Source organism: Lampetra planeri, chromosome 3 (genome assembly GCF_965212315.1).
Source record: "Lampetra planeri chromosome 3, kcLamPlan1.2.h2, whole genome shotgun sequence".
Taxonomy (NCBI): Eukaryota; Metazoa; Chordata; class Hyperoartia; order Petromyzontiformes; family Petromyzontidae; genus Lampetra; species Lampetra planeri.
The window spans coordinates 7,198,513-7,223,094 of record NC_136109.1 but is presented as its reverse complement, the minus strand read 5'-3'; the positions used below and the strand labels follow the sequence as shown (position 1 = coordinate 7,223,094).

At 46.2% G+C, this 24,582-nt stretch overlaps 1 long non-coding RNA gene and 2 pseudogenes across 7 annotated transcripts; 2 read left to right on the top strand and 1 right to left on the bottom strand.

The window, feature by feature from the left end:
* The first annotated feature begins 133 nt into the window (after positions 1 to 133).
* Positions 134 to 7,226, top strand: LOC144737184 (cytochrome P450 2C20 pseudogene; annotated as a pseudogene). 6 transcript variants are annotated; one of them, XR_013588914.1, is made up of 4 exons: positions 134 to 256; positions 1,827 to 1,877; positions 3,261 to 3,301; positions 3,652 to 7,226. The product of XR_013588914.1 is annotated as a cytochrome P450 2C20 pseudogene, transcript variant X6 (transcript). The 6 variants fall into 6 exon arrangements; XR_013588907.1 differs by having other exon boundaries at positions 3,261 to 3,306; XR_013588912.1 differs by having other exon boundaries at positions 137 to 256; positions 1,830 to 1,877; positions 3,717 to 7,226.
* LOC144737356 (uncharacterized) lies at positions 6,873 to 22,873 on the bottom strand. Its single transcript, XR_013588946.1, has 2 exons — positions 20,363 to 22,873; positions 6,873 to 13,228 (listed from the first exon to the last, which is right to left on the bottom strand). It is a non-coding gene; the product is annotated as an uncharacterized LOC144737356 (long non-coding RNA).
* LOC144737344 (cytochrome P450 2D4-like) lies at positions 17,210 to 22,084 on the top strand (annotated as a pseudogene).
* Positions 22,874 to 24,582: the final 1,709 nt, after the last annotated feature.

Genomic DNA, 24,582 nt, shown 5'->3' with positions numbered 1-24,582 from the left:
GCTAATAACATACACACATACCAGTCAGCCGCATCACGGTAGCAGACACACACTCTGAATGTGAGGAATGTCAATATTTGACTTACCATGAGTACTGCTGCTGGAGATAAAAATGGGTGGTCTGTTACTCCATGTTCACAGTTTGAGGACGTGCCTTCAAATTATTGGGACTGTGGTGCGCAGAAGTTGCTGGATCTGGCAGACGTGAGAGGCGTTGTCGAGAAGCGGAGACATCAGATGCATGAGCAGTGATGAGGTATTGACGCAGGAATATGCATGCAAATTGTGACTTTAAACAGATCCTGATGAATGTTAGTACGCAATTATCAGTTCATGTGTTTATGTTCCGCATATTTGCAATATGCTTGTAGATTGGCTGTTATTGTATTGCGTCACAATTGTAGCACCCATGCATTTTTCCACGTGCAACTTACCTCGTATCAATAAATTGTGCCAGACAGCCTCCATGTCGACTCAACCTAACACACGTGTGGTGGAAATGGTGCTATGTTAAAACAAGTGGAACGAATATACTGTACGATGGTCACACCACACAAACATGTATAACACAATGACATTTTTACGGACCTCTCCAGACGCATTCGGCATCTCTTTCAAAGCGGTAGTACCAATTCTCACACATTGTATGTGTGTAGGCGAACTTAGTAAAACATTTTCTAATTATCGAATGCAGCTACTGGTCAATATCACTCTACCCCTCGTCATGCTCGTGCATCGCCCATGTTCAAACGTAAGAACTATCCAAGTTACATGTAATTCTAAAAGGAAATATTTGTGTGTATGTTTAAGAAAATGTATGATTAAAGCTATGTTCAAAGTGATTTATATGGGAAATAAATTACTTTCTCGGAACCTTTTGTCGACCTCTTGCAGGCCAGAAGTTACCCAAAAACAGTTTTCCCAATCGGGAATGAAAATTCAGTCAAATGTAATGCAGCTGCGCAGTGGGTGGTCAACTCGTAGTGGTGATATTGTCGAGTCAAGTCACGTTAGTGAGGCGCACAACAGCGAACTGGCCACTTATTATCATCGAGGTTAAATGCGAACAGCGGTACACAAGCTCACTGATGCTACAAGGGTTTTTGTGTACATGTGATACATTTTCGGGATGAGTTAAACATTTATTTTTACCATTTCTGATGTTGACAAGAATTTAACGTTTTTTGATTGTTATCATTTTGAATATCACGAATTTCGAATTTCACATTTTTGATCAACTCCATCTACTCGGGGATTGAGCAGTGTTGTGTGGCATGTGGGCTGGTCGATCTAGATACAGGGTGTGTTTTTAAGCATCTATTATGTAATTTGCCATTTTTGGTGGAGATCTATTTAGTCACGTTAATTTAATGATATGTAGGAAAGTTAATAGCTGTGTTTTGGTAAATTTGAGGTTAATTAGTGCATATACAATTAGTAATTGACTTACGAATGCCCCACTTACGAGCATCCGCACTTACGAACAGGTTTTCATTAGATATGTTTAAAAAAGAAAATATAATCGACGTGCAATGGTTAGAGCACGAACCAAGCGACCTGAGTTCGATTCCCACTCATGACCAATACCAGTGAGGATTATCTGAACCGGTCCAGGGCCTCCCTGAGGTCGAGTCAACCTTAAATGAGTACCTGGTGCAATGTGTAAACAACGCCACTAGGGAGACAAAGGCAGCAGGGTGCGGTGTTGGCCATCCACCCCCTCATGTGTCGTGTCGGCCTTCATAGGTACTGGCTAACAGCACTTGCGCCAAGAGTCTGTTAAGGTTATACGGGTGGTCGTTGTCGTTGTTGTGTGTGTGTGCAAGTAGTGACTTATTAAGTCCCTTCTGACAAGCAAGCCAGGATCGCGACTGAAGGTAAGTGAAAATAAAACGGAGTTTGTTTTCTTTTCATGTTATTTCACGTTTTATATACTATACACTATTTATTACAGTATTACATGCAAATGTAAATATTTATTTTTGTTTATGAGTTTAACAATGCTTACATTTTTTGTTGAGCCGTAGCACATTTTATAATACTGACCGTATAGGCAGTGAGAGCTAATTGAAATAGGGTTCATTATATTCTATGTTCTATGGTTCTTTCGGTAAAGTCACGTAGACAGAAAAAATTACAATAAATAAAAAAATAAAGTGAATAAACATATCACGACGGTTCCATCGCAACACAAGCGGTCGTCATAGGCAAAGGAGTCAGCCTCTAAAGGCAAGCTGTTTATAAGAGTTTGTGGATGGGCATAGCCCAAGTGCATCAACAGGACCGGAAATATGGGCGGTGCACTAATGCGCAGCAACAATGCCAATGCAGCTATCAACAGAACCAGGAGCATGGGCGGTCCACAAGTGCCAATGCAGCAATGATGCTAATGCAGCAGCAAAAATCCCTGCAACACCACATTGCCGACGGTGGAGGTTGATTATACAATTGTATATTCATTATACATTATACTATTGTATATATGGAGATTCGTTCCCGACAGTGTTATTTCTTTAATATTGTCATGGCAGTAGACAGGAGAGGCCGGCTACATGGATAAACATTTAATGCACCAAATATTGTTGTTTTAGTCGACTGGTAGGCTGAAGAGCCATCACAACCATATTTACCAGGTACAATATTGAATTTGAAACTACGTCAAAGATCAGGAAAATATCTCTAGAAATTCTGACTAATAATCTAAGATGTCTGAATCTCTGAGTTACTTTAAATCAGTGTCATGACTTCATAGGAACACCCAATGAGATTTTTTTTTATCATCGGCAGACCTCGTTTAACACTCAAGAGGCATTCCTGAAGCGCTAAAAGGGTTCATTCTACTATTGTGTATATGGAGATGCGTTCCCGACATTTTTATTTCTTTAATATAAGCAATATGAGGGCTTCATTGGGGTATTGGTAATAGAGCTAATAATAATAATAATGCTAAGACGAGGTTGGAGCTCCTCCGCTTCCAATTAGGGTCTTAGTGATGCCCTCAGTTACATTTATGTGGTGAGGATTCTTTTAGGTGGAGTCTGAGACTCTATCCTGGTCTCGTGAGTTCTCATCTGGCTAAATAAACTGTAATAACGTTGGGGAAATTTTTTATTTGTAACATATATAATCGTGACCACAAATAGTTTGATTTGTTGTGGGGGGGGGGGAGTACGAGTGAGGAATGGGGGAAGGTACATTTTCTCACTCGTAAGCACTTTATGTTGATTTAATTTTTTGTAAAAACAATATTTTTTTTCCAGGACGCAGAGCGCGATAACGAATCAACATCCTACGGATTCGAGTGAGGTCTGCCTGCATATTAACCATTACAAATGAATGCATTAACATTTTTATATACTAGCCTAAATCAGAATAGCATTGTTGACTGAAGCTTAATACTAACTGTTATAAATAGTATAGTTTATTATCGAATATAGCAACTGCTTTAAAAAAATAATGCTTCCAAGCTACACTTTAATTAACAATGTCAGCTCAATTAACGTTATGATATCTATCTAAATGGATTCCCCAATTACTACTTGTCTGAATACGCTGGAAGAATTAGGCGAGTAAACCGTTGCCATATAAAGGTAATTCTGCTTAGTGTAGTGTCCTCATGAATAGGCTATGCATGTGTGTCTGTGTGTGCAGACAACTTTAAGTGCACTCTACTACTTGAGCTGTGCGTTCACTCTGCTGACTGCTCTACAACACAGAACGACAAGATGGGGCAGCTGGCTGATGATGTCGCAACTTCGCCAGAATGGAAATCCTTGGTAACAAGTCAAGTGCTGATCAGCCTGGCCCTGATCTGTATGGTGTTCCTAACCGTACGGGCTGCCCTGCAAGTAGTGGGGTCAACAATCTGCCCAGTGGGCTTCCCTCCTGGTCCTAAACCATTACCGTTGCTGGGGAACATCACTGCATTTAGTTGCAAGAATCCCCACATTGGCATGCAAGAATTGGCCAAAAAATATGGAGAAGTCTGTACCATAATGTTGGGGAGTACGCCTGTTGTGTTGGTGAGCGGCTACCAGGCAGTCAAAGAGGTCCTGGTGAATCGAGGTCATGAGTTTGCTGACCGACCAATAACTCCCATTTTTACTAAACTCACTAACAACATTGGTATCGCATTAGCACCCTATGGAGACGCATGGAAGCAGCAGCGCAGATTTGCTTTGTCAACATTGCGCAATTTCGGCTTTGGAAAGGCAACAATAGCTGACAAAATATTGATAGAAGCCACGTACCTAATAGAAACTTTCAAACAGGAAACCTCAGCGTTTGACCCTCACTTGAATTTAAACAATGCTGTGGGCAACATAATTTGCTCCCTCCTGAATGGGATCCGATATGATTATAATGATGAGCAGTTCCAAAAGCTTACGCACATAGTTGACAATCTCGTGCAGTTACAAGCAGAGCCGCTGGTAATACTGTGTAATGTATTCCCATTTTTGCTAAAGTTGCCTGGGCCATGGCAGAAAGTATTCCATTTTCGCACAAAGTTGCAATGCTTCCTCAATGATATAGTATCTGAGCACCGTGCCACAAGAGATCAACACAACCCCAGGGACCTGATTGACTCATATCTAGCTCAGATGGATCAGGAGAAGGATAATCCCAACAGCAGCTTTACTGACCAGAACCTCATTCAGGTATTGATAGAACTTTTCATCGCTGGCCTGGAGACGACCTCCAACACAATACGCTGGGGCCTCCTCTTCATGATGATGAACCCCGACATTCAAGCCCGATGTCATGAGGAGATTGACAGAGTTGTGGGATCCGAGCGACTGCCATGTATGAAGGACAGACGCAGCCTGCCCTACTTGGATGCTGTGATCCATGAGATCCAGCGCTTTGGTAACGTTGTTCCACTTGGAGTTTTGCACGCTACATCTAAAGATGTGCAGTTCCACGACTACTTGTTTCCAAAGGGAACCCATGTAATGGTAAACCTCATGTCTGTTCTTCACGATGACATCCACTGGAAAACACCAAATAAGTTTAACCCTGATCACTTCCTTGATAAAGATGGCCAGTGTATCCAGTCGGATGCTTTCCTGCCATTCTCTGCTGGTCCCCGTGTCTGTTTGGGGGAAAGTTTAGCCAAGATGGAGCTTTTCATTTTCTTCACATCTCTCTTGCAGCACTTTGAATTTTATTGGCCCAACTCCGTCTCTCCTCCCACTTTAGCTGCCAAATTCAGTACCACTCTATCGCCGCACCCCTATAAATTAGGACTACGCATACGCAACTCACCGTAGCTAAGACAAGACTATGACCTATAGACGTCTTCATGTGTAAAACTAAACACCTTTTGTCTTGGCTTTATACGTATTTTTTTTGCAAATCCTAGAAATTTTCATTAGACCAAGGTCCATAGTTAAATATTGTAATGTCCAGTTGCAGGAACAGTCAATTTAAATTTAATGATATGCAGTATAATCCTTTGCTTCAATAAATATACGTATGTTAAGACTTTAATACATCTACTATACAGTATAAAGGATACTTAAACTGTCGTAGTTTTTAATATTAATTTTAGGTTTGATCCCAGTCTCTCGGCTCCTGGAGTAATGTCTCTGTCAACATACTTACGTAAATTCATTACACTCCCTATATCCATATATCAGCATAGACATTACCTCACAGTACTCACACTTTTAATGATACAATAATACAAAAAATATGAATCCACGTCTGATTAAAGTAACCTTACTATTGTGAGCTCTGAATTGAACAACATAACCATTATTCTGTCATCATTCAACTGCTCACCTGCGAAGCTGACAGTGGTTATGTTCAAGTTTGGTGGCATTAAAATAAATATTGTTTGATGTTTAAATTTGAGGACCACTAGTTTAGAGGTGAGGACCCACTTGTGCAGCCACCGTACATTTTTCATGCAGTGCAGGTTCGAGTAATTCCTTGGTACTCAATAAGGATACATCATGGCACAAAGCTGGCCTCGGGTGAGGTATCAGAAATGATCATGGCTTGTATGACTCAAGCATTTTGTAATGATTAGCACACTGGACTTGCAATCCAGAGAACAATGGTTCAATTTGATATCATGGCACAGCAGTGGAAGTAGTGCAGCCTCTGTCCACTCAGCATTATTAATGGTTATACGACAATAAAGTTGATCAGCTAGTAACGCGTGTTTGGGTGAACTGTGACTAGGCCCACCTTTTTTAGCACATGGAAGAGTAGGCCAAATACCCTCTGGAGCTCCCTCAAGTGTAGAGGTGTAAGCAAGCAATTGCAGGCATACTCTTTTACTTTTTGACTGAAAAACAAGGGCAAATTTACCCAGTTTTGTCAGATCTAACAAAGATAAACCTCAAAGTCACCAGATATCACGATTTTAACATTTTAAAGTTGCCAAAAATGTCGCCAAAAATACGTAACTTGAATGAATGAGTTTAACACGTAGGCTTTCGCGACCAAGTGAAGGCTTCACCATTCTGTCGAATTGCCCGATGATGCTGGATGTAATTACCAGCGTGACACTTTTTTGCTGATTGGCCGTGTCGGGTGGTGGAGGCTTACGACACATTTATAAATAACGCGATCTAACCCAAAAACGTTATTTTGAATGAATGAAATTACTATTATTCCAATTGTTTGACTTGTATCACACTGGGATTTTTGCACACAGCGTTGTAATACGTTTTTTTTTCTGGAAGATTTGCTGGTTTATCCAGGATGTTTCTGTTGCACGTCGTCGCTTTAAGATGTTCTATGTTCATACTTAGTTTGTTGCGGTTGCACCCGACTTAAGAGCCGAATTGTTCACAGTGCTACACAAAATAAATGAAACTGGAACTGTCTTAAAATGTGTTTTCATTATATCATGTGAACATGGATGACTTAGATATGAATTAAATATTGTAGTTCTGCTTTAATGGCAATCAAATTGGCTACATGCACAGCTCCTCAGGCAGCTTTGAGCCAGCAGTGACTAGCTATCAATACCTGAAAGATTGGGAGGCCCTTTGGCCAATGGCCTGACGAGTTGTCATCTCTGCAGCATGATACTAATGAATTATTTTGAAATGCCAGTTTTTCTAAATTGTCACTGATTATCACTGTATATAAGACTATACTTTAAAACCGCTTTTCTTTCATTACTGGTAACATTGTAAACAATGATTATAAGCCATTTGCCTGTTTTTCACATATACGATATTAACAATAAAGACAAATGTAGAACCATGTGTTGCATTTCTTTGTGGTTGTCATCTTCTATATGGTGTAATGGTTAACACACTTGATTTGCAATTCACAACTCCTGATTAGTTTCTATCTCCTAGCGAGCAGTGGTAACAAGTGGGGTAAGTTTAGCCCCATTGTGTCCACCCAGTCGTATATATGGGTGCAACAATATTACAGGCAGTCCTCTACTGAAGAAACACCTGTACTTACGAACCAGCCATCTAACCCCATGGGACTGGCAAAAATACAAAGAGGGCATGAGTGAGGACATCCTCCATGGAGCTCAATGACAAAATACAAACCTCGACGTCAACTTTTCTCATGTCATCTTCAAACAGGCCCTCATCCTCCTTCACGACAAACTGCACTCCATTGCTGGAAAATACCTCACGTCTATGGGACTACCAACACCCTACAGGGACAACCTGCATGCCCTTGCTCAAGAGATCCTATGTTAAATATGCTATTATGCTTTACAGCTTCTAAAATGTATTTAGGAAATTTTACCAAAGCTGATGGATGCACAAATAGAAGCCTCCACGAAAATCTTGGAAGACATTGAGACTACAAATCGAGCCTTTTTATTCCTTGATGCACCTGCCAGTACTGAGAAGACCTTTGTTTTCTAACTGCACCTCGCTAAGGCTCGCAAATGAGAGAAAATTGCTCTAGCTGTGGCATCATCAGGGATTGCTGTGTAAATCGATGTGTGTGTGTCAGTCGATGTGTGTGTGTTTGAGTCCTAATGTGTGTGCGTTAAGGTCCATGTGTGTGTGTAAGTCGATGTGTGTCTGTGTCTTTTTTTCCCGGGCAACGCCAGATGTCTGTGTGTGTACGTCGATGTGTGTGTGTTAGTCGATGTTTGTGTGTTAGTTGATGTGTGTGCATGTCTCCATGTGACTGTGTAAGTTACTGTGTGTCTATGTGTGTCAGTCGATGTGTGTGTGTACATCGATGTGTATGTGTGTGTGAGTCCATATGTGTGTGTAACTCCATGTGTGTGTATCTAAAGTCCATGTCTGTGTGTGTGCGTCCATTTGTGTATGTGTGTAGGCCAAAATGTGTGTGGGTCCATGTATGTGTGTGTGTGAGTCCATGTGTGTGTGTAAGTTGATGTGTGTGCGTGGGTCCATGTGTGTGTGTAAGTCCATGTGTGTCTCTTAGTCGATGTGTGTGTGAAAGTCCATATGTGTGCTTAGGTTGATGTGTGTGCGAGATTCAACGTATGTGTGTGTGTGAGTCGCTGTATGTGTGTACATCGATTTGCGTGTGTAACTCCATGTGTGTGTATCTAAAGTCGATGTCCGTGTGAGTCCATATGTGTGTGTAAGTCGATGTCTTTGTGTGTGTGGGTCAATGTCTGTGTGTGTGGGGATGACCCTGCTGAGGCTGCGGTGCCTCAAATATTGGAAGAAGTCACCCCCTGTGAGTGGCTGGCTGAGGTGCCATCTGTTGAGGAAGTGCTGAAGGCGATCCGGAGTCTGAGACCAGGAAAGGCACCGGGCAGAGATGATCTCCCAAGCGAAATGCTGAGGGAGGGTGGCGTTTGTGCACAGACTGCCCTATATGACATAATAACAACAGTCTGGACCACTGGACGGGTTCCGCAGGATTGCAAGGATGCCTTGGTGGTCCCCCTCTTTAAGAAGGTGGTCCCCCTCTTTAAGAAGGGGGACTACACAGACTGTAACAACTACAGGGGCATTTCACTCCTCAGTGTGCCGGGAAAGGTCCTGGCAAGGATTATTCAACATTGCCTTGCTAGGCACGCTGAGGAGAGGCTTGCGGAGCCCCAAAGCGGTTACAGGAAAGGGCGGTCCTGCACAAATGCCATATTTTCTGTCCGTCTGCTACAGCAGAAGTGTAGCGACTTCCAACAAGACCTACATCTCTGCTTTATTGACCTCGTCAAGGCTTATGACACCATCAGTAGGCCAGGGCTCTGGGTTGTTCTTCGTGCTTTCGGAGTCCCTGACCCTCTGCTCACGATCATTAAGGACCTTCATGATGGTGAGCGGGCCCGGGTAAAACTACGTGGCCGGGAGTCAGAGACTTTCCCTGTACACCTTGGGGTGCGACAGGGATGTCCTCTAGCTCCCACATTATTTAACATCTATTTTGACCACGTAGTTCGTGAAGCCTTCAATAGCTGTACCGGGGGAATTTCCATTTGGTACAGATACAATGGGAGGCTGATCGATGCCCGGGTGCGATCAAGGGATGGCGCCCTATTGGTTAACCACGTTATGTATGCCAATGATTTGGTAACAGCTGCTCATTAAGAGGAGGAGTTGGAGACGCTGCTGCTGAGACTGGAGCGTGCCACTAAGAGGTGGGGCCTTACCATCAGCCGCACCAAAACGAAGCACCTGCCTGGGTATTTTGTACCATCGGACACTCCACCCCCACAACTCCCAATCGGTGATGGGGCAGTTGTGGAGAGAGTGGAGAGTTTCCCATACCTGGGCAGTGTGCTTATGACCGGCTCCAGTTTAACAGCAGAGGTCTCACTCCAAATCAGTCGAGCGGCAATATATTTTCATCGGTTGCGTAACGCTGTGTAGAAGCTACCTGGTCAGTCGCTCTGCACGAAGCCTCAGGTCTTCTCGGCCACAGTCATTCCCTCTCTTCTCTACGCTTGCGAAACGTGGTCCCCCCTAATGGAGCATCTTCGCCGGTTAGAAACATTTAGGCTGGCCTGCCTACGATCCATCCTGGGTTTAACCAGGTTGGAATGTGTGAGGAGCTCACAAATCCTTGAAAGATCTGGGCAAAGTCCCATCGGTAAGCTCCTCCGGCAGGCAAGGCTGCGTTGGATGGGTCATGTAGCCAGCATGCCCAACCACCGCATGCCTAAACAGCTTTTGTTCGGCCATATCGAGGGGGCTAAAAGGGCGCGGCACGGGCAAGAGAAGAGATGGAGTGATGTGCTACAGGGGGACGTGGAGCTGAATGGACTTGCCGATGACTGGTACCAGCGGTCAAGATCGGCCTCTGTGGAAGAGGCTCGTGAAGGATGCTACTGGGCAGTTGGAGGCAGTCGCCCTACAACAACAAGGGAGGGCGGAGGAGCGACGCTCACAACAACGAACGGAGCGCCGGGTGGCTAAAGCACAGCAAGTTGGTACAGTAGGGGGCACAGGTGGTGCATCAGCCAGTCATCTTGGTCATCTCAGTCAGTCGACCCGTGGCACCTGGGTCTGCCCCGTGACCTCCTGTCAGCGGGCGTTTGACACTTCATGTGTGTGTCTGTCTTTTTTGCCCAGGCAACGCCGGGTACTTACCGCTAGTAAAATATAAAATAAGAGCATTGACTTAAAACTAGAACTCGCACTTGCAAACTGAACTGTGGAACTGTTTTGATCAGTGGAGCGATCCTCAAGATGTAACGAGTCAGCCTCGCGCTGGGAGTGTGTGCGTGCACACTCGCACATTGTGCGTGTGTGTGAAAGTGAGTGTATGGGGAGCGGTAGTGTAGCGGTTAGCAGTCTGCGCTACAAAAGCGTCGATCCTTGTTTGCTTCTTGCTCATGGCCAACACCACTGAAGATTATTTTAACGGGTCCTGAGACTACCTATGTCGACTCAGCCCTAAATGAACACCCGGTGCGGTGTGTAAACATCGCCACTGGAGAGACAAAGGCAGCCGGGCGTGGCGCTGGACAATCACCCCCTCGTGTGCTATGCCAGCCTTCATTGGCGCTGCCCGCTAACAGCACTTGCCCCAGTAGCCTGGAAAGGCCATACAGGGGATCGTTGTCATTGGGGTGTGTATCTGTATTTGTGTGTGCAATTGTAGTGTTGTAATAACAGATGAATACACTTCTTAAGGCACACACTGGTTTATTGTCTTTCTTCCGACACAGTCCCTATACACACACAGAGGGATATATGGTTCCCTCACCCGTAGCCTGAGGAGGTACAGCCTCCGTACCTAGCGGGACCTTCACACGGCTCTGACTGCTAGCCTAGGGAGGTACAGCCTCCGAACTGGCGGGATCTATTCCCAGTCTATCCGCTACCCTAGCATCCTCCGGCTGGGACCTAGGGGAGGCTAGCTTGACCCACCGCTGGCTCGGTAGGTCCCTTGACCACTGGTCGCGCAGAGCCTTAGCTCTTACAAGAGCTGGAAGGCTGGGGAGCCAGGGTCCTGCCTGCCAGGACGTATTCTCCCCTTGACCACTGGAACACTGAGCCTTAGCTCTTACAAGAGCTGGAAGGCTTGGTCCAGGGTCCTAGCTTCTTCAGCCGGGCTTCTGTCTTCGTGTGAGAACTGGCGGGCGCTCCCCACACTCGCCCTTTTATACCCGTTTGTAACGGTCCTTATCCAATCCCACGATCCCTCGTGGGACCCTCTGATTGGTTCTTTACAATCCGCGTTTTCAATTCCCTTTTACTTCATCTGACCCCTGGCCGTTGGTCTCGCGGGAATCCGTGTTTACGATCCGCTCTCACCTCTCACTGACCCCGGCCGTTGGTCCCAGAGCGGTAACACTGCATTGCCCCTCTAACACATAGTGGCCCCGCAGGTTACCGAATAGAGTGTCTAACACCTCTACACAATTATAGCGACTCAAGGTATCAGGACTCAAGGTAAATGAAAATAAAACAGTTTTTTTTATATTTATGTTACTTTATTTTGTGTTTTATTTACAATACAGTTTTTTTCATAGTATCACGTGTAGCGTAAGTGCGCTGACTGGTGGCTGTACGGACTAATCGCGGGTGGTATAACAGCACAGCTTAAGTACGTGGGAGTGACCACAAGAGGGAGAAGAACTGGACCAAGGGTCAAAGAAGGGGTCTATCGGGAAGCTCCCAGAAGCCGCGAGAGACTTCGCGAAGAGGGGCGTGGCCAGGGGCGGAGTATGGCCACGCTCAGGGGATATAAGGGAGAGTGGAATGGGGTTCCAGGCATGTGAGGAATTCGGGGTCCTCCTCGTCATCTTCATCATCGTCGTTGCTGCTGTCTCCTCATTGTCATCGTCGTCGCTGCTGTCTCCTCGTTGCCATTGTCGGCGCTGTGTAGCTGTCTCACTATTTAGTGAACATCGTTATAAGTCACTATATAGTCTACCAGCTGTATAGTCAGATATTGCCATGTTGCTGTATAGTCAGCCAGCTATATAGCCAGTCAGAGATACATTTTAGTGACCGTGCCATTAAAAGTCGTAACTGTATGTCAACAAGAAATAAATGAGAAGCCCTCCTCCAGTCCGTGTCTGAAGTCGATACGTTACATTTTGTAACACCTATTTTGTCTGTTTCTATTTGTTCGTGCAATTTTAGTGACTCATTCTCCCACTTCCTACAAGCAAGCCAGCATCAGGCCTCAAAGTAAGTGAAAATAAAAGCGTTTAAAATATTTATGTTCCTTTAGTTTGTGTTTTATTTATGACTAGCTTTTTTTACCCGGCTTCGCCCGGGACTTGGATTTTTGTTATGGATTAATTTAATATTCCCTTATATTTCACTGAAAAACCCTGAAAAAATGTATGCTTGCAAGAAAGAAAAAATCCAAAACAAATCAATTTTACTAAATCGGATGTTTTTCATTCAAGTAAATTCAACCTTCACCCACTTATATGTAATGTGAGGATATACCCGGGTTGCTGATGGATCACACCTCGTTACGATGATTGGCTCTGCCGGTCCTGGCCCATAGCCAATGGGGAGAAGCCTAGGGGCGTGGCCCTGACGTAATGGGAAGGTGACATCTGTAAGTAGAGGATTGGTTCTGCTGGCTTTAGCCACAGCCAATGGGGGGACGAGTCAGGGGCGTGGTCCTGGGAGCGTACGATGGAGTCTAGAAGATTCCATAGAGGTTAACCAGGATTGGTGGAAAGGTACCACGTGACCCAGGTATTTAAAAGGGTGGAGACGAACAACACGTGGTCAGATCTGGAACGAACGGAGGGTGAGGCCACGCTGGAGCGGGGTCCAGGCTGCCACGTGGCCGCGCGTGTCTCTCTCTCTCTCTCCCTCTCACGCTGTCTGTCAGCAGCCTGAAGGAGTAAGATGGGAGTGTTGTGAACGAAAGACAAATAAAGACCGGATTCCAGAAGTCGCTTGCACGACCTTTATTACATATACATAAGGTCGATTTTGGCAACTCGGGAAGGCAATGACGTGGCGAGCTGAAAATAGTCGCGTTCACTTAGTAATTCCAGACAGCATAAGCTGTGCAAATTTCATGACGTCAGAGATCAGCGTTCGAAAGTTTTTGCTGCTTCACACAAACAGATGTATTTTCTGTTTTATATTTAAGATAACAGTTGTACCCGTTCTTCGCACGGATATGTATTGAAACTCTGAGAAGCCAATGGCTTCATCGGCCAGGAGCGAAGCGCCACCTAAAATCTCCCGGCACGCTGTTAACAGCTCTAGAACTACGGCGTGCGAAGAGCCATATGGTAGGGGTAAGCATTGCAAACCGCTTAACTCAGGTGTGTTGCGGGTTGATGCCACACACCTCACGGTCATTCCCTCCCCCCCCCCCCCCCCCAATACAAAAGTCTATTTTTATACGTTTTACATTGTGTACAGTATGGAAAATACCCACATGCCAAATTTCAAGTTTGTAGCATGTTGGGAAGTATGCTAAACATTTCGAACAGACACACACATATCCACAAATTTCCCTTTCATATATATAGATACAGTTTTTTTCACAGTATTACATGTGTAGTGCGTTAAATTCAGGCGCACACTGGAACCTTGGAGGCAACACTATTTATTAGCTAACACAACTGGTAACACTTAACATTAACAGGATAATGACATAGGGCGGTAGCCACCGTTCCTAACTTAGCTAACACATGGGGATACTACATTAATGGACCAGGACAGCTCAACACGCTGTCTGGTCCACTAGCTGAGACCGGAGACCGAGGATCGTGGATGGCGGCCTCATTCCCAGAGTTGACCCAGCAGAACAGCCCAGCTCTACGTCTACACCCCGCTTATAACCACTCCGGCGTGGCCGGCTTCTCCCCAGGCTACGCCCCCCTTCCCAATCCTTCGGGAAGGCCCAAACCCCCAACCACATGACCCTCTGAGGCCCCTGGCCCCCCTTTATCCAGTCACGTGTCCTGTTGGGTTTACACAGAGTGTTACGGCCTGACACAACCTCCGTGACACCCGCCTACAGCCCCCATAACGAGCCAACACAGTAGTGTCGTTCTACTACACTACACATGTGTAGTGGCATAGCACTGGCTGCTGGTAGAAAAGGGGATCCATGGCGTATGGCAGTCCTGACGTCAGCAGGCCAGGATATATACGAGAGAGGGATGTAGGGGAAAGGTCACAGAAGGGGCACACCAAGAACCCGATAGTAGGTTCCATACAGGGGGCGTGGCCGGGGGCGGAGCGAGGCCACGCTGACAGTATAACAGGGGCCCCTGGAGGGGATCTCGGGGTTGTTGTTGAAGTGGGTTCCCTGTTATGCTGCTGAAGTCCTTCGTCACCGTTCTTCTCATCGTCTTCACCATTCTTCTCGTCGTCGTCTCCGTCTTCACCATCTTGGGGCACGGCTAGTCAGGCAACTGTCCTGACTGAATAGCGTAGCCGACAATGGACGGACTAATTATTAAGAGTGTAGTGACTGTACTTGTCACTTGCGAAGTCACGGCCGGTAATGTTGTCATTGTGGGCAGCCCGGGTTGCGGGCTGCAGTACTAGCACTCGCGGTGGTTGGGTGAGCGCTGCTTAGTGCGGAGGCACCGCGACCAGTGAGAGAGCACGCGTCAGCCAGTCAGGGTTACTCTGGGGCATGATACTCTGGCTGATCTGTTGTCACACGACCGGACGATACTGGAGGGGGGCCACCGGTGGACGGGGGCCCAGGGGCGGTCACATGGTCCCGAAGAGCTCTCGGGAACATTCGAGAAGGAGCTTGAGAAGCCTGGAAGGTGGGCGGGCTAGGGGCAGAACCAGCCTAGCCCGGGAGTATATAGTTGGAGCTCCGTGAGAAGCTCGGGGTTCTTCAAGTGTTGGTGCTGGAAGATCCACGTCAGGGAGAAGCCTCTAGCCACGCGGCCCGGGACCCAGCTTGTGGTCCAAACCGGGATAGCGAACCATGTCTAGTTAAGCCGTAGGGTGGTTAGATGGGTATTCGAGACCCGAGTGTAGATTGTGTTGTGTTACGTGTTAATGCGAAATAAATAGTGTTGCTCCCAAGATAACGTCTGCGACTCAGTTGGACTCACTACAAGAGTGTTAACCCCGATGATGCTTGTTAATAAATAAGTGCCTCCAAGTCTTATCATCCCTGTGTTAGTCACGACACATGTGTAGGGTACTGTACAGGGCAAGGTTCGAGTATGGTGAGTGAAGATGGCTGAAAACAACTGGAAGGGCGAGTGGAGATGCATAAAGACAGGTGGCCGGAAGGTACTGTCACAATGTTACAAACTGTGGGCAGACCAAGGCTAGAAAGGGACAGGGGCCGAGCAAGTATAAGAGGAGCGAGACCCACGCTCGGGGCGCTTGCTTGGAGATGACGGGAGGTGGACGACATCGGGACCGACTACTCAAGATCTAAATTGTGGAAACCATCGGAGCCAACTGTTCGAGATCTACAAGATAGAAAACATTGAGCAAGACTGTTCGAGTTCATCTAATGGAAAATACTGGGGCTACAGATAATCATAACCGTTGCGAGTTGAGATAGCCGTACTCTCACCTCTGTGAATACGTTAATGTAAAATAAAGATTATCCTCTTGAAAATTTAACCTGCTAAGGAGCTTCTTTACACATGCAAATGTACAATATTTCTTCTTAATTGTGAGTTAACAATGCTTCCCTTTTTGTTGAACCGGAAGACATTTCATAACACTGACCCTATGGCCAGTGCATTGTTGTGTTATGAACCATTCTACTTACGAACGGGTATCAGGAACTAATTAGGTTCATAAGGCGAGCACTGCTATGCACTACAACAGTGCATCTGCGCATCGCTGGCTGCGCTGTACTCTCTGCAACTCATGAGGTACAGTAGCAAAGGTCTAATAACGTGGAGCATACCCAAAAAATATACTGTATTATCACAAACAGAAAGGGAGAAAAAAAGGAAAGAACATATACATACCCGTAACGTTAACGGAGGATCTACAGAACACAAACGATTGTAAGAGTGGACCTCCACTCTTCCCACTGAACCTATCACCACCAAGATTCACGTGGCTGCAGCGACGACCCGCTGAGCTACCGGTGGAGGAGCACATCCCGACATTCTTTAGGGGATTTCACGACTTCATTTTCCCTGACAGTCGTCGAATTAGCTATTACATTTGGGGTGGCGATGGAGGTGGTGAGTGGCGGTGAGTCCCTAGATCAATGAGGTGGGTTAGCTAGCCGGGTGTCTGGGGTTTCGCGACATGTCTAATGTTGTTGAGCCATGGCCGCCGATGGGCAAGTGGACGTTTTCGACGCTCCCGGTAGTGGGTCGTTTCTGCATCCCCATGAGATGTTACTAAGCCAACCGCAGCGATGGCAGGTGATAGATGGGCCCTGCTGTGGAGTCGCGGTCTCCCCCCTTGGCTCCCATTCCCGCTGTCATTGCGGTATCGCCCTGCTGGGCCTGGTCCACCCGCGAACCGCTGCCACCACCTCCTCTCGTGGACCCCTGCCACCTTCAATGGCAACTGCAGCGATTCTGACCCCACTGACGGCACTCCTCACCCAGCAGTCCTGGCAGGAGGTGCAGCCGATAGGGTCGGGGCTCTCCTCCACCTGAGCCACTACCCAGGTCCATCAGCTCATCTCCTCTTGAGCCAGGAGACACCGAGCCACCCACAAGGAGATCTATGCCTCCTCTCCACTATAGGGAGCACCACTGTGGTGCCTCGTCCAAGCGAGGATATGCTGCTTAGCTAAGCTGCATCAGGGCACTGCGGTAGAGGGGCGACTCGGCTTCCTCCTGCCTGCGCTATTGAAATGTCTTCCTTTGCATTTAATGGCGGGTTGAAGGCCTCCGCCATCTCGCGACAGGCTGTTTGGAGTGTGGTCCTCCACTCTGTTGGTATCGCCTTGAAAATGGTGAGGGCCTCATCATTTAAGGCCGTCAGCAAGGCCTTCAGCGCTTCAGTCTCAGACCAGTCCAGGGCTTGATACGTGGCCTCAAATTGGCGGATGAAAGCGCCCCAATTGCTGCCCACCACAAACTCCTTCACCGGCCCCAGCCAGCAAGGTCGGTTGGCCACTCTCTCTCTCGCCACCGGGCCCGTCCCTGGTGATGGTGTTTTGGTTGTCACTTCAGACGCTCCCTGCTCCCCAGTCTCCGCAGCTGTCGGCCTGATGGCTCCGCCCGCCGGCTCTCCCGTCATCATGACCGTCACTCCTGGTATCTCCTGTCTCCCAGTGAACTGCATTATTAGCTGGGAGACTTCGTCAGTGAGGCGGTCGATCCGCCTCTCCAGCCGCTTTTAGTCACCAGTCACCAGCGGCATCTGAGCAGGCAAGCTCTTTGACTGCTGTAGTTGCTGTAGCTCCTGCTCAACCAATGCCATCATTGCCTCTCCCGTAACCTTGAGGTTAGTCTTCGTGGCCTCCTTGCCCGGGAAGTTCTGTAGAGTGGTCTCCTTATTAGTAGAATTCTTGTGGCTTGGGCACAACATTCTAACACCACTTTTGACACCAGTTTAAATGACACCGACGACTGTGTACTGGGAGCCTCTTTATTATAGGCCCGGGCTTTGTTCTTGCTCTTGAAGCTCGTCCCTTCCCTCAAACATCCCCTTTTATTGAGACCCTTTTCTCAAACTTTCCCTCAATGTTTGCAGCTTTTCCTGTTTAAATCCTTCCTCCAATCTCTTCAAACCCTGCCTCCCGACCAATCTTCGTGGAGGCCTCTTTCTGCCAATAGGAGGCCTTGGCTTACTTTTTGAATTACAGTTTAGCTGCACATTGGCTTGGGGTGAGTGTCTCTTAATTTCGGTCATTACACGTACTGTATTACCCTGTGTAAGTGTTAGAAAAGTTATAACATTGTTAGAAAAGTTATGACTATTGAATAAATAAAAAACTTTTCACAATATGCTTCAAAGCAGTACTTTATTTAAACATATCAGCTCATTTAAAGTTAAATTTATCTATCTGAATGTCGTTCTCAAACACTTTTTGATAACGCTGGTGGAATTAGGCAGATAAAACGTTACCATATTCAGGTGATTCTGCTTAGTGTAGTATCTGCACAAAACAGTATATGCGTGTGTGTCTGTGTGTGCAGACAACTTTTCGTGCACGCTACTGATTGAGCTGTGTGTTCACTCTGCTGCCTGCCCTGCAACACAGATGGGGCAGCTGGCTGATAATGTCGCAATTTCCACAGAATGGAGATCCTTGATAGCGAGGCAAGTGCTAATCAGCCTGGCCGTAATCTGTATGGTTTTCTAACTGTATGGGCTGCCCTGCAAGTGGTGGGGGCAACAATCTGCCCAGTGGGCTTCCCTCCTGGTCCTAAGCCATTATCGCTGCTGAGGAACATCACTGCCTTTATTTCCAAGATAGCCCACATTGCCGTGCAAGAATTGGCCCAAACATATGGAGAAGCGTATACCATAATGTTGGGGAGTACGCCTGTTGTATTGGTGAGTGGCTAAGAGGCAGTCTAAGAGGTCCTGGTGAATCGAGGTCCTGAGTATGCTGACCGACCAATCACTCTCTTTTTTACTAAACTCAGTGACAACATTGCTATTACATTAGCACCTTATGGAGACGCATGGAAGCAGCAGCGCAGATTTGCTTTGTCAACATTCGCAATTTTGGCTTCAGAAAGGCAATAGTCGACAAAATATTGATAGAAGCGAGGTACCTAATAGAGACTTTCAAACACGAAACCTCAGCGTTTGACCCTAAATGTAATATAAACAGTGCAGTGGGAAACATAATTTCTCCCTCCTGAATGGGATCCGATATGATTATAACAATGAGCAGTTTCAAAAGCTTACACACCTCCTTGAGCATCTCGTGCAGTTACAAGCAGAGCCGCTGGTAATACTGTGTAATGTATTCCATTTCTGCTAAAGTTGCCTGGGCCATGGCAGAAAATATTCCATATTCAAGAAAAGACTAATCAGTTGATCCAAGATTTAGTATCTGAGCACCGTGCCACAAGAGATCAACACAACTCTCGAGACCTGCTTGACTCCTATCTGGCTCAGATATATCTGGAGGACAATTCCCACAGCAGCTTTTCAGGGAAGAATCTCATCCATGTAGTATCAGACATTTTCGTCAACCACTTTACGCTGGGGCCTCCTCTTCATGGTGATGCACCCTGACATTCAAGCTCGATGTCATGAGGAGATTGACAGAGTTCTGGGATCGGATCGACTGCCACGTATGGAGGACAAACGCAGCTTGAATTATGTGGACGCCGTTATTCATGAGATACAACGCTTTGGTAACATTTTACCACTTGCGGTTATACACGCGACAGGTAAAGATGTGTAGTTCCGACGGTATTTTTTTCCCAAGGGCATCCATGTCATAATAAACCTGATGTCTGTTCTATATGCAAACGACTGGGAAAATTCACACGAGTTCAATCCCCATCACTTCCTTGACAAGGAAGGCGAGTTCATCAAGCCGGATGCTTTTCCGTTCCTTCACATCTCTCTTGCAGCATTTTGAGTTTTACTGGCCCAACTCTGTCTTTCCTCCCACCTTAGATTCCACATTCACTATCAATCTATCTCCATACCCATATAAATTAGGGTTGCGCATGCGCAACTCACCATAGTGTAAAACAAAACTAAGTCCTTTTACAGTCTTTGCATGTGTAGTGTCTTGTAGAATCACTCAAGACGGACACGTGGTAACAGGTCACCTGCTTACACTTTATTAACCTATTTTTGTACCAGTTGTAGGCACTCCTATCTCTGTCTATATGGTCACTTCTGTTAACCAAATTCCCCTATCTACGTTACACCTCGCTAACCTGCATACGGCAGCTCTCGCTCTCAGCAGCTTCGCACTCAAGGCTCCGCACACAACAGCCCTCACACAGAGGCTTGCACACACCGACGCTCACACAGAGGCTTGCACACATCGGCGCTCACACAGAGACTTGCACACAGCTTCTCACACAGCACCCACTCACTCGTCCATCCTGGGCGGGGGGATCAACCATCACCTGCCCGGTGACTCGTGAGGGTTGAGGTCCGTTCCCGGCTTGAGCGGCCAGATGTCTTCTCCTTTGGTCCCCAGCAATACGAACTCTCCTCCGCTCTCACGCCCGTCCTTATATCCCCTTCCCAATTAACCGGCTCCTCCCTTGTGTCTCTTTAGGGCCAGACAGGCTGGCGCCTGTCAGGCCATTAATCACCCCTTATTGCACATCTCCCTGGCAACACCTCCAGGGTCAGCGTGCAACTCCGGGCTGACCTGGTTTGCACCAGCTTTCCTTCTAAATTAGGTGGCGGTTTGCTCATGCAACCTAATGTTGCACACGCGAACCTGTTTGTCCTCGGTTGCCCTTGGCTTACAGTGTGCGCCACGTATTTAACCACACTACACATGTAATGTTGTGAAAAATGCAACACCTTCTTATGACTTGGATCTGTACAGATCTTGTTGCAAATCTCCGAAATTGCCACGAGGCCAAGTTCCAAAGCTGAAAATGCAATGCCCAGTTTGCAGGAACATCCAATCCAAAGTTCAATTCATTGTGATTAATAATGATATTCAATCAAATATAAAGCAGTATAATATTTTTTTTTACATTAAAACGTCTACTACATAAAGTATACATACACTGTTTTACAGATGTTCATAGAGTAGTTCCTCGGTTAACAATGACATTGGTTAACGTTTTTTTTGTTAACGTTTCGCCTCCCATAGGTTTCGACTAACGTAAACATTTTCCTTAACAGTTTATTTACGTGATGCACGCGGGTGCCAATTCCAGCCAATCTGAGCGCTCGTACATGGGCTGAGCATGCCTTAGTCAATTAACGATGCCCATTTATAAGCGTTTAGACCTCGACTGGCTTTATTTACATTGTTTTCTGTTATGGCGGTGTAAACAGCTTCCTTGCACACCCAGTGATTTTTACTTGTTTTTACAACTTATAAGTGAATTAATAGTGATTGCAATGACCCCTAAAGTTAATTCGCAAAACGAAAAGTGAAGGAAAGTAATCCTTTAAAAAAGCAAGAAATTATTAACATCAACTTCCAATCGTCTTGGAACGAATTGATGCGTTTAACATGTAATTTCCATATTCAATTAACAGTTAATTCGGTTAACAGCCTTTATGGAACGGATAAGAAACATTAACCTTGTGACTACTGTCTTATAATTAAAGTTTGATTTAATCCCATAAGTTAGTTAAAATTTATTTTTCATTGTCTTCTACTCTGACATTAAATATAAATGATCATTTTACAACATAGTAGTGAACAATCTGAGTATTTTTTTCATTTATTACCCAACAAACCATTACATGGTAATATTGCGCATGTGTAATGTGCGAGTGTTTTAATCTGGGTTGCACTCACAGGACATTGAGATGTACAGGCTTGCCAAGAGGTCCCTGGTGCAAACTGCCTCGTGGAGGATTAAGTCCCAAAATCATTAATACTAATATTGTTTGAGCTTTAAAGGGGAGGACCACAGGTGTAGAGGTGAGGAACCACTGGTGTAGCCACCGTAGAATTTGTAATAAAAGGACTCTTGCACCGTGTCTGTCTCCGTTGCCCTTTACTCGGTTCGTACAACCTTGCCCACATGGCGTCCTCGCTCAGTGTCTCCTCTGCCTCCCGCTTGGCAGCCACACCGCTGCCCGTTGCTCCTGCAGCCCCGTCGCTGCTCCACCATGCAGTCCCACTGCCACTCGTTATGCAGCCTCACTGCTGCCCGATATGCAGCTCCACTGCTGCCCGATATGCAGCCCCGCTGCTGCCCGATATGCAGCCCCGCTGCTGCCCGATATGCAGCCCCGCTGCTGGTCCTCTGTTGCCTCTGTGCCCGGACACCGCTGGCCGACGGTGCCGAGTCTCCAGCTCGTGGCGGTCGCGCCACTTTCCTCCGCCTGCCCTGCGTGGCCTTCCCCTGTCTTTACTTTGACTCTCTCCTCGAACCCTTCCGGTTCCTGTCCTTAAATCCTCTCCCCCACGTGACCCTAACTCCTCCCACTTGTCACGTCACATCCAGCGAGCCCATTTACGCTCGCATTACAAATTGAATGCAGTGCAGTTTCAGAAATGTCTTTGTTCTAATTAAGATAAATCACGGGACAAAGGTGGTCTAGCGAGGCAACATCATTTATTCTAGCTTATGTGACTAAAGCATTGTGTAATGGTTAGCGCACTGGACTTAAAATCCAGACGACAATGGTTTAATTCGTCGATCTCCCTGCGCAGCAGTGGCAGCAATGTGGCAGGTTGATTAAATCCCCCGCCTCTGTCAACTCAGCATTATACATGTGTAATGTAGCACCCTGAGACGTCCAACAGTTGTATTTATTCAGTATCACTGGCGGACATAACAGATGAGACGTAGCTGCTACATGACGTTCTATATAGCTGGTGAACTACATAGCAAGACGTCGGAGTAGTCGTCCGCGCCGGTGTTGATGCAGAGGATGACGATGACAACGATGTCGATGACGATCCCCGCGACGACGATCCGGACCCCGACTTCCCAAACAGCCCCGAACCCCTCTCCGCCTTTTCCGTATATCCCTATCCGCGTGCCCCCCCCCCTCGGCCACGCCCCTCCTCTCGACCGCTCCCAGCCTTGTTCGGTTGCTATGCACAAGTCACCTCGTGTGACCCTTCTCCCGTCACCACGACCATCCCCCAAGCCCACTGGGCCACGCAATGTCCTTACACATGGTTACACAAATGTTAAGTCCATCGACTGGTTACTTGGCGTTGGGTAAACTGTGGGTTTGGCCATTTCTTCTAACACATCTGGTCTGCATGCAATTTTTTCTTTCACAAATGAATTGACTATCATACTATCCTGTGTAGGTGCCGAATGCAGCTATGATTTGAAATAAAATATATGGCTTCCCTAAAGGTGCGTTGTGTGCGCTTTGTCAAAATGTAACGGTGTGTACATTAAGGCAGAAATAATTAATGTAAGTCACGATTGATAATTAAAACTGTTTTATTTAACCAGGTAAGGTCCACTGAGATATAGCTATTTTTCAGAAGCAACCTGGCCACAAATTATAGTTCAACGAAGCGGCTTATCATGAAGATATTTATAGCAACCATAACATACCCTACACGCATGTTTCTATATGTGGAGGGAAAAACCTGCGGATCCGGAAAAAATCCACGTGACCACGGGGAGAACATGGAAACTCCGAATATAAAGGGTCGGGATGGAACCCACGATCTCCTGTATACCAGGCGAGGTAGTTAACATCTCATCACCCTGGCAAAACGGCGTTATAAGAGGTATAGTATCCGTGTACAATATTACACACTCATAATCAACGTTTTTGGGTTTAGATCGCGTTATTTATAAATGTGTCGTAACCCTCCACCACCCGACACGGCCAATCAGTAAAAAAGTGTCACGTTGACAAAGGACAATTAGTTCACTGCTTTAGCCCACCGGTGTGTTGAAGCGTGAAACCACAAAATTTACAATTTGAGACGTTTCGCTGGTAATTGCATCCAGCATCATCGGACAATTGCCCGATCGGACAATTGCCCGATGATGCTGGATGCAATTACCAACTGATTACTAATGTAGCATAATCACAATAAAACACATTCCAAATGATTACTAATCTACAACTCGCATCGTAACAATAGCCTGATTACTAACTAGTATATAATTACAATCACTCCCCCCTTGAATCTTTGCACCTGATGAGTTAATGAGTTAATGATGACGTCACCCTGCTGCTGCTCTATATAAGAACGGGAGAAACAGCAGAGCCTCACCATTCTGGCGAATTGCCCGATGATGCTGGATGCAATTACCAGCGAAACGTCGTACTCAAATTGTAAATGTTGTGGCTTCAACACACCGGTGGGCTAAAGCAGTGAACTATTTGTCTTTTGTCAACGTGACACATTTTTACTGATTGGCCGTGTCGGGTGGTGGAGGGTTACGACACATTTATAAATAACGCGATCTAAACCCAAAAACGTTGATTATGAATAACATTGGTCGCGAAAGCCTACGTGTTAAACTAATTGTCCTTTGTCAACGTGACACTTTTTTACTGATTGGCCGTGTCGGGTGGTGGAGGGTTACGACACATTTATAAATAACGCGATCTAAACCCAAAAACGTTGATTATGAATAATATTGGTCGCGAAAGCCTACGTGTTAAATATTACACACTACAGGAAGAAACATCGTGCAGCTGAACCTCACTGCTGGTT